At 34.4% G+C, this 9,881-nt stretch overlaps 1 protein-coding gene across 1 annotated transcript in view; it reads right to left on the bottom strand.

The window, feature by feature from the left end:
• Positions 1-9,881, bottom strand: part of PCLO (piccolo presynaptic cytomatrix protein) — a gene marked incomplete at its 5' end in the record, with an annotated part of 292,340 nt that overhangs the window by 163,328 nt on the left and 119,131 nt on the right. The window lies entirely within an intron of this gene.

Here is a 9,881-nt window from a genome sequence, read left to right as displayed (position 1 = left end):
ATGAGGACAGGCAAAGAAAGGAAGAATCAGAGGAGGGCCTTTACTTGGCTATAAGACTTATGGGATGTTGGAAAACTGACTTAACTAAAGTAAGTATATATCATTTGGTGCCATAATGATATTTGCCCCACCGACCACAAAGAATTTTTTTTTTTCCTGAGAGATATTCAAACAAGGCTGTGTTTTTAAAAAACGTAAAACACTGTATTTACTTGGTATCACAGTTAATATTACAATGCTATATAACATGTGACTGTTTAGAAATTATAAACTTTGAAAAAGTAATTGGTCTGGCTCATAGCTTCAGTAAAAGAGAAATAGCTATTATTTTTGTAGAGCTGTGAATCACATTTATCTTCAGTATCCCACCTCAAAGATATTTAACAAATATCTCTTATAATTGTCTCCTGACTTTGAAAATACTTGTATTTTTACCTTTATGGTATTTCAAAGTCAGCTTCCTTCAACCAGCACAACAATTAACTTTATGAATGGACATATGGGCTTTCCAGGGAGCTGGGACACAGAGTAGACAAATCATAGGCTTGAACTACTTATTACATTTGATAAGACAATAATAACAATTTAATTCAAGAATCAGAGGCCTTAAATAAAAAAAATGTTAAACATAAAGACTTTGTGCATAAGTCTAAATGAAAAAAAACACACACAAAAAAAAACTATGAGCAAAATGAAATGCAGCTGATCCAGTTAGTTTCCATGTTCAAAGGAGAACATAAAAAAATAAAATAAATTTAAAAACACACCCACAGCCCTAGAAAAGGAAGAGGGAAGGTGAAGAGCTGCACGAGGACATGCTCTATTTGACGCTGGCCTATGGAGTCACCCTGGATTCCACCAAGTCTGTATCTTGAACTAACCATCTCAATATTTTCAGTGGGTGTGTAGGCATGGGCTCCTCCAACCTATCTACAGCCGAAATGAACAGATGTCAGGTTGGGTAACAAACAACAAACATGCAAAAACATCTTCCTTCCTCCCTCCCTCCCTTCCTTCTTCCCTTCTTCCCTTCCTTCCTTCCTTCCTTCCTTCCTTCCTTCCTTCCTTCCTTCCTTCCTTCCTTCCTTCCTTCCTTCTTTTTCTCCTCCTCCTTTTCGACTGCTTCTCCTCATCCTCCTTTTACCTATAAAGTTCTCAAATATAAAAGTTGTTGGCTTGGTATTAATTTTACATTCATTTTCATCTCACTACCTGTCTTTTTTTCTGTATGGTCAGATATGTATCTTGAACACATCAGAGAGTAAAATGCTTTTGCTGAATTTACAACATGACTCAATTAAAAAAGATAGTCTGATATATTTTTCAAACCATTAGTCCAAAAAGCAATGCCAACTCTTTGGTTGACCAATAATTAATTTCTCTGGACCATTACAGATGTCTGTGCAGAAAAGGGTTACTTATCTACAGTTCTGAGACTATAGTAGTAGGGCTAATTAGCCCCCAACCAACTGTGGTTCCTATCTCTTCAGAGCTACACATAAAAGAGGTAAGCATGACAAAACAGTCTTCTAATAAAAGCTTTCTGGATGGTCACAGTGGAGGGATATTTCCATCTCCTTGCATTCCACAGAAAGCCAGAGCACATTTTTTTGAGTCCAATATACTTTCTATGTCGTTCCTTGTCTTCTTTCCCAAGCTTCACTAAATCACTGTAAACACCATAAGCACATGGGTGGAGAATCTAAGCTCCTTTTGAATAAAAGGGCAAGAAAATGATCTTTCATAATTAAAGTTTAATGGTGTCACTTACTTCTTTATTTTGTGTCTGCATATATCATAAAACATAACAATGTAAGGAAGCTATACATATATAAGAAATGTTACTATTGTTATATATAACAATTCATTGAGTATAATAAAATATAAATTATAATTTTATACAATAGGTTCTGAAGATTCTAGTGACATTTTACAAAAATAAGATTACGACCAGATATATATAATGTGTCAAAGGAAATGAAGATACATTATACAGAAGACTAACACACATAAATAACAAAATACCTAGCCTACAATACCCTTTATGTAGCCTTTCACCTTGTGTTCATCCTTTCCTTTTTTTTTTTCTTTAGTAAATATGTTCTACCGCTTTCCCCCTCTGCCTCCATCTTCGTGGTCTCTTTCCTCACAGGACTCATTCATAATTTACCTATAATGATGCTATGATGATTCCTCCCTACTAAGGACTCCTCTTCTCCATATTATAAGGTGGCAAAATCTGGGAAGATTTTGCTCTACAAGTTTGTGGGTCTAGATACAATGTTTAGAGTGGTTAATAAGGAAATCAAGTTAGGTGACCAGAAGACATTTGGTTAAACTGTTCAGAAGGAACATTTGGCCATGTACTTACTGTACCATAATATATTGAAAAAAATCATAAAGTCAATTTTTATCATACTAAGAAGCATAGGTGTACGTCTCCTGACACAGGTGAGTGGCCTGCTTCTTCATCTTGCTGTTAGCTTATTAATCATCAGAACATACACAAACCAGACCCTTTGCCTCTTTGATTAAGGCAGCTATATATTCATCTTTAATTCTGCTGCTAAAATGGAAACAAAATGTTTTTCTTCATATACAAAGGTCAGCACAATGAGATACTCTTATGTCCACCCATTTGTCCTTCTTGTGGCTATCCATTCTCCTTCGTGAGATACCTGGTGTAAGGACTAGTATAATTTGTATCCATGTGGCTAACCAGTCCATACAGATTTAACATACCAAAACCTTGCTTCATAATTTATGTTTCCTAACAAGGTAATAATTTGATCAAAAATGAAAGAATAGATGGAAATGAGAAGAATGTAAAACAGTGTGTAAGTTGGGTCTGATTTTTCTCTAATTATTCAAACTTCAAATGGATGTCTGAAGTACTGTAACTTGAGAAACACAATCAAAGGATGTATGTGAGGAAGGAATCATTGGGATCATTTTCTCCCAAATGTCTCTAGAACTAAAAGATTGAGTTTTATCTTAGTTGCTTAAAAAATGCATGGATGTGTCCGGCCAGCGTGGCTCAGTGGTCAGAAGTCAGCCTATGAACCAGGACATCACAGTTCAATTCCCGGTTGGGGCACTTGCCTGGGTTGCATGCTGGATCCCCAGTGTGGGGCGTGCAGGAGTCAGCTGATCAATGATCCTCTCTCATCATTGATGTTTCTCTCTCTCTCTCCCTCTCCCTTCCTCTCTGAAATCAATAAAAATATATTTTTAAAAATGCATGGCTGCAAACTTACTTTTGAGAAAAATATTAAGCCACTTACTAACTTTTTAAGGTTTAATGAAGTGAATATATTCAAAGGGTTCTAAGTTACATACATATATAACACATATACATATGTGTATAAATATCACTGAATTTCCTTACATTTATTATTTCTTTGTTTGAATAATCAAGTTGAAATTAACTATCCATTTCATTTTTTACAAAATACATCTGGAATGACCTGAAATTATTACATAAGAATAAAAGTCCAGGTATCTATCCTGTGCATGAGAATTTTGTTTGCCATCTTAGATGGAGGCAGTGAGTGGGAACAGCCATAATTTAAGCTTACTTTTTTGTTAATGGAAATGTTATTTTTAAGCCGAGGAACACATTTTCCCTGTATTTTTCTAAGTACATTTTCCATTAGACTCTATTATACTGACTTTTATTTTGTATTATGTATTGTGCTTTCTCCATGTATAGTAATATGGCTACTTCAGCCTTCCTAGTCTGTGTATATGAAATAATAAGTTAAAATTTTCAGAGGTTAAAATTAATATTTTTTACTTGCAAATATGAAGCAGAGAATAGAGAATTATTTTTCCTTCCAATATTCTGCTGCTGAAAGGCAGTAAATTGAGGCTCATTTGACACTTTCCATGGTGTCGTTTCTTGAGACTTCTCTAGTAGTGAAGAATATACCAAGACACATCTGCACTGCCACACTTAGTTCTGCCCTTTGCCCAAAGGAAACTTTTAGCCTTTCGTGTTGAAAGCAAATGGAAGTTACCTGAGTATTATTGGTGTTAAGAACTGAATTTCTGGTTAAATATAATATTGTACAAAGAGAAGGATGCCAATATTAAGTTTTTGGCTAATTTCCCCTAAGTCACTTATTTTAATGGGCCAAAGTAAAACAACAAAAGAAAATCTTTAATTTAATCATTTATAGGATGTTTTGGTCAAAATGGATTGCTAGTCTGAGTGTTCAGGCCATAAAAGATTAAGTCCGCAAAATTCACTGAGCCTAGAGTGAAAAATCCTACATGCAAATGCTTTTCACTACAGAAAACCTTTTAATTTTTCATCTTATTTGATTATGCTGCCATTATATACAATGCCTATATAGAACTTTAATGCTAACCCCTGCGTCACTGTAACCAGAAATTAAAGTTTATGCTAAAGAATGTTCAAATTTTGGGTTTGATCAAGAAAGCTACAGTGTTTCAATGTATCAAATGCAGATAAGTAGTATTCTGGTTAAGCATGTAAGTAAAAAGAGAGAATTCTGTAGTAACATGTAATTTTAAAATATTAAGCTAAAAAAGTAAAGAAGAATGCACCATTCTCAATAATAAAGATAAGTTTAAAAAAATAATGTACCTTTCAACTTATTTACTACATTTCAGAATAAATTTTAATTCCACTTGACAATACATTTTGAAAGGCAGGAATGAATGGAAAGAAAATGATGTGGCAACAAAGAAATGCAAATGATATACTATAATAATATGAATTATACAAGATTAATGAATAAATAAAATAAATATATTAACAAAGTAAAAAATTACACAAAATGTTTGGGATTATAGTGGGAGCTGCCGAGAGATACAAATAATTATAATAATGAAAAGGCAGTATGTTAAAAGTATCAAAAAAAGAAGCCTTGTGTTTCTTACCCTTTGCAACAGCATGGATGGACCTAGAGAATATTATGCAGATTGAAATAAGTCAGTCAGGGAAAGACAAATATCAAATGATCTCACTTATACATGAAATCTAATGACCATAATAAACCGACGAACAAAACAGGCCCAGAGGCATGGATGCATGGAACAGACTGACATATCTAAGGGGAGTGGGGGGACAGGAAGAGATTAACGAAAGACTTTATATACACACTAGAGGCCCGGTGTACAAATTCATACACAGGTGGGGAACCTCAGCCTGGCTAGCAATCGGAGCCGATTGGGGCTGTCTCGCCCAGTCCTGATTGGGGCCAGCCGGCCGGGAGGAGGGACCATGGGAGATTGGCCAGCCATGGGAGGTTGGCTGTGGGAGCACAATGACCACTAAGGGTCAGCTCTTGCATTGAGCCTCTGCCCCCTGGTGGTCAGTGTGTGTCATAGTTACCGGCCGGTCATCTGTTTGTCCAGCTGTAAGGGTCGCTTAGGCTTTTATATGTATAGAAATGCATAAACAAGGGACACAGACAATACTGATGAAGGCCTGGATGGGGCAGGGACTGGGAACAGAGGGGCTAAGGGGTGGGGGAATTGGGGACATCTGTAATACTATTAACAATTTAAAAAAAAAGAAAAAAGCATTGTGTATAGTGTTTGAGAAGCTCAGCCTTTATAATCAGAACTGGACTAGAACCTTAGCTTTGCTGTTTCCTAGAGCTTACCCCTCTTTAAAACAGCTATGATATTTACCTTACCATTAGTTATGTGGGTTAAACGATAGAGAATGGACTTAACATAGTACACAGAATAGAGTAACAGGTAAATTAAGAGTATCGTTTTGGTTTCCAGCAAAAGCTAACTTAAAACTGATCAATATGGGGAGTTCAGCAGCAAAAGTGAGTGCCACTAGGGAGAGGAGCGGCCAGGTGTGACTTTTCTGATAGGGCTGATGGAAGGGTGCACTATCAGGGCACAGAGAAGGACTAAGTACAGGTTCAGGAGGGAGAGCACACAAGTTACATTCAGGAATTACACAAAGGCCTATTGCCTGGGTTTCTGTTTCTTACTTGGTGGGCAATATTAGGTTGTTTGAAGTCATTTTGGAGCCATACTTCAGAGCGCTGAAAAAGCTAAGCTCAACTGTTAAGTCAGGAGCCTTGATCGTGGGATACAGAAACCTGGGCAAGTATACCAAATTACCTAATGGACTATAGGAAGGAAACATTAAGATTTTTATTGTATTTTCAATCTAAAGTTATAAATTGCTAACTTTAATGAAATGACTGACACCACTATTTATTTCTCATGTCAGTTGGTCACATGGTCTGGGGGAATCCTGGGAGAAAACTGAGGTTATATTGTAAGGAAAAGATATAGTGAGGCAGTCATTTCATGCTCACCTTTATATAACAGCTTATTATTTTCTTGTTTTGTTTTGTTAGGCAGATTTGTGGCTTGTATTACCCAGTTTCAACTAAACCACCTTTTCTATAATAGGTAAGTGGTAGACAAAATATTCTTTAAAAATATTTTCACAAAAAAAGCATGTGTTAAGGATAATACTAATAATGTAAGAAACATAAAGCAAGTAATAAAGAAGCTTACACTCTGTATTGTTATAAGCTTTTCATCAGCAACTTTACAAGGTAAAAGCAATGATTACCAAGTTGAATCAGTTCTGACACAAGTTGGCCAAAAATGTTTGATGGTACCAGAAAACTATTCAATATCTGTATTTACATCTATTATTGCTAATAACACATTTGCCTACACACACAATGTGTTTTTGCATTATAGTAAGTAATATTATGACAGGATCAGAAACTCACATTGTTTTCAGCAAATAAGTACTAGTATTCTAGTACTTTATAAATTTTTAGTAAATTGAGTAATAAAAACATAATATTCATATGCATTTTCTTACTTACTAGTGTAAGATAAAAGGTCATATGTCATTTGGTGAAAGTTGTTTTTTTTCTGCCTTGTAAAAATAGCTAAAGTAATATGTAGAAACTAATATGGTGACAAATCAAACTGCATGTCTTCGTTAGCAAATATTATTAGAAGAAACAAAAAAATAACTGTGGAAGGTTTGGGGAAAACTTATTAGAGCAAAGTAAGTATCAAAAGGTTACATAATAACAGAAACATGCTCAGTTTATAATGTTCAATAATTCTGTTTCAATAAATTTTTTTAAAAAATTACTATTGTGAGACACAAAGAAATAATATACCAATGAAGATAGCCTCCATATTGAGGGATTTGTATAACAAAGGTATATATGTTTTTAAATAAAAAACTACATATTAGCCTGGCTGGTGTGGGTCAGTGGTTAAGCATTGACCTCAGGAGGTCGCTGATTGATTTTAGATCAGGGCTCGATCCCCAGCAGGGGGTGTGCAGGAGGCAGCCAAATGATGTTGATGTTTCTCTCTCATTGATATTTATATCTCTCTCCCTCTCCTTTCCCCTCTCTCTAAAAATCAATAAAAACATTAAAAAACAAAAAATAAAAAACCTACATATTAATTACTGAGGAATAGCTTTTCTGACTGGAGTTATTTTTTTAAAGGGTAAGATTATAGAGATAGCAGTACATATAAAATTCATTTACTTCTACCAGTTACAAGTAAGCCGGAAATGAATAGAGTGCCTTATGATTCTACAGATGTAGTACATGTTGTATACTACTGAGACCTTTATATTTTGAAGTATATATTTAATATTTTGTACTCATTTAGAGAATAACTATGTATTTTAACCACAGAGGTTTACTGATTACCTCACAGGAAATTTGAAAAGTTGTAAATGTGAAGATTTAATTCCTTTTTAACAAAAGTAGAAGAATTGAAAATTTGCCCAACTTTTGGGTGATGACAAGTAGTTATCAGCAATATACTACTTATTAGGTACTTAGGAAGAAAGTTAACCCTGGTTATCAGCAATATGCTACCTTTTGGTTATCAGCAATATGCTTCCTTTAATTAGGAAAAAATAAACAATAGTTGTCTCTTCAAAAAAATTATGATGTGAAAACACTCCTTTGAAGACAGATATTTGGAAATTATGTGATTATGCTATATGAAATGGCATGTCATTTTTAAAGGCTTTCAGATCTGCTCATTTAACAAACTTTGCAGAGAATATTTTATTCTGTTTATAAATCTTTCAGATAAAGAACTCTGGTGAGCTTCAAAGACATTTGTTAATAACATATTTTAAAACATATCATTTTCTGATAATTGGTATCAAGGAAGATTAACATTTATTTGTGGAATTTCTACAATTAAGGAAAAATTTTGTTTTCAATTTCAAACTTAGAAAACAGCAAGATTTGGCAAGTACAATCCTTGATCCACTTCTTCCAATTCTGGTATATGCTTGTGGGTTATCATTTTTTGTTATGATAGCCATGAAAAGTAAATGTCAAAATATAAAAATAAGCTTAACTTAGAAGTTCAACTTCAAATAACTCTATCAAAATATTTCAGACCCAGATTTTCTAAAATATTGAAGCACAGTCAATCAATGCTCTCTATAAAAAACTATAATCAAATTTTAATGTGGTCAAAAGTATCTATATTTAAATACATATAATAAAATGATAATTTTTGTTTATTTCACTGATTATTACTTTATTTATTTGTCAATATTTTACATAGTAAATAATATATTAGTAACTTAATATGTACACTTAATTTAGAAATAAATTAAGTATATATACACATATGTCTATATTGAGGTTATAAAATAAAAGAAAAAGTCAGGATAAAAGAAAATTATAGTAAGTGACAAAGGTGCAAAATAATATAAAAACTAGAAAATACTAGGATTGTTTAGGTTGTATTTAACAAACAATAGAGAATCAGTAGATGTATGTGAACAATAGAGTTAAACTGTCCAAAACCTGGAAAATCATAATTACCTGATGAGTATATACTGGAGAAGGGAGAAACAGAAGGCATAGTGACCAGTAACAGATTATTTAAATCACTGGTGAAAGGTCATGAAGGCCATGCATAGGATACTGTCTTTAGGAATAGGAGCTAACGAACTGGAGTGTGATAAACTGGATGTGGAGAACAAAGAGCATGTAAGAAATCTCAGTTCACTCATCCTGGGAAACTAGAGACAGGGTGAATGGTGGTGCCATTATCAGAAATAGAAAAGTCAGAAGCAGGAACTACCTCTATACAGACTTCCAGCTTGCAATCAGGCTTTGAAGTGGGACAGACAATCTATTGAGTATTTTAAAATGCAGGTCTGACCATTAAAAGAGGGGCAAAGTACACAAGTGGATTTAGGAATTGTTCATGTGACTTCACTAAGAGAAAAGACAGAACTCAAAGGAGAACAAGAAACCTCATGGTATGGAGATTGGGAAAGAGAGAGTAAAGGTCACAATAAAGAGCTCAGAAGGGATGATCAGAAAGACAGAGAGAGAACAGTAAGGGAAGAGCCATGAAAGACAGGATAGTCTCACAAAGGGAGAAACGGTGAAAAGCATCCCCTCTGCAAGTGGTTAGCTAGAAGCTATGGGTGGTGGTAGTGGTGGCTAGATCCGGATATTAGAGTAAGGAATACATAAATAAGCATCTACCTTCTCTGACTCTAATAAACTCATTTATATAATAAAGGGAGATCAAGATTTATTTAATGAGCTATACATCACATACCAAAGGTAGGTTAGTAACCGTGTGTTAAAAAATTTAAACAACAACAACAAAAAAACAACTGAACCAGAGACTGGATGGACTACAGGTTCTAATTAGACTTATCATATTAACTTTTAATACTAATAAATCATTTCATTTTCCTGCAAGTCATTGCTAGCACCCGGAAGGTGGAGGGACTGAGCAAAAAAGAAGGGGGAAAAGAGAAAAAAAAAACAAAAAAATCATGGATAGGAACAACAGAGTGGTGATTACAGAGGGTGGGGGGAGGGGTCAGTGGAGATGGAGAAAGG

This window comes from Cnephaeus nilssonii (genome assembly GCF_951640355.1).
Source record: "Cnephaeus nilssonii genome assembly, chromosome: 12".
Taxonomy (NCBI): domain Eukaryota; kingdom Metazoa; phylum Chordata; class Mammalia; order Chiroptera; family Vespertilionidae; genus Cnephaeus; species Cnephaeus nilssonii.
This window is presented reverse-complemented; position numbering and strand designations above follow the sequence as displayed.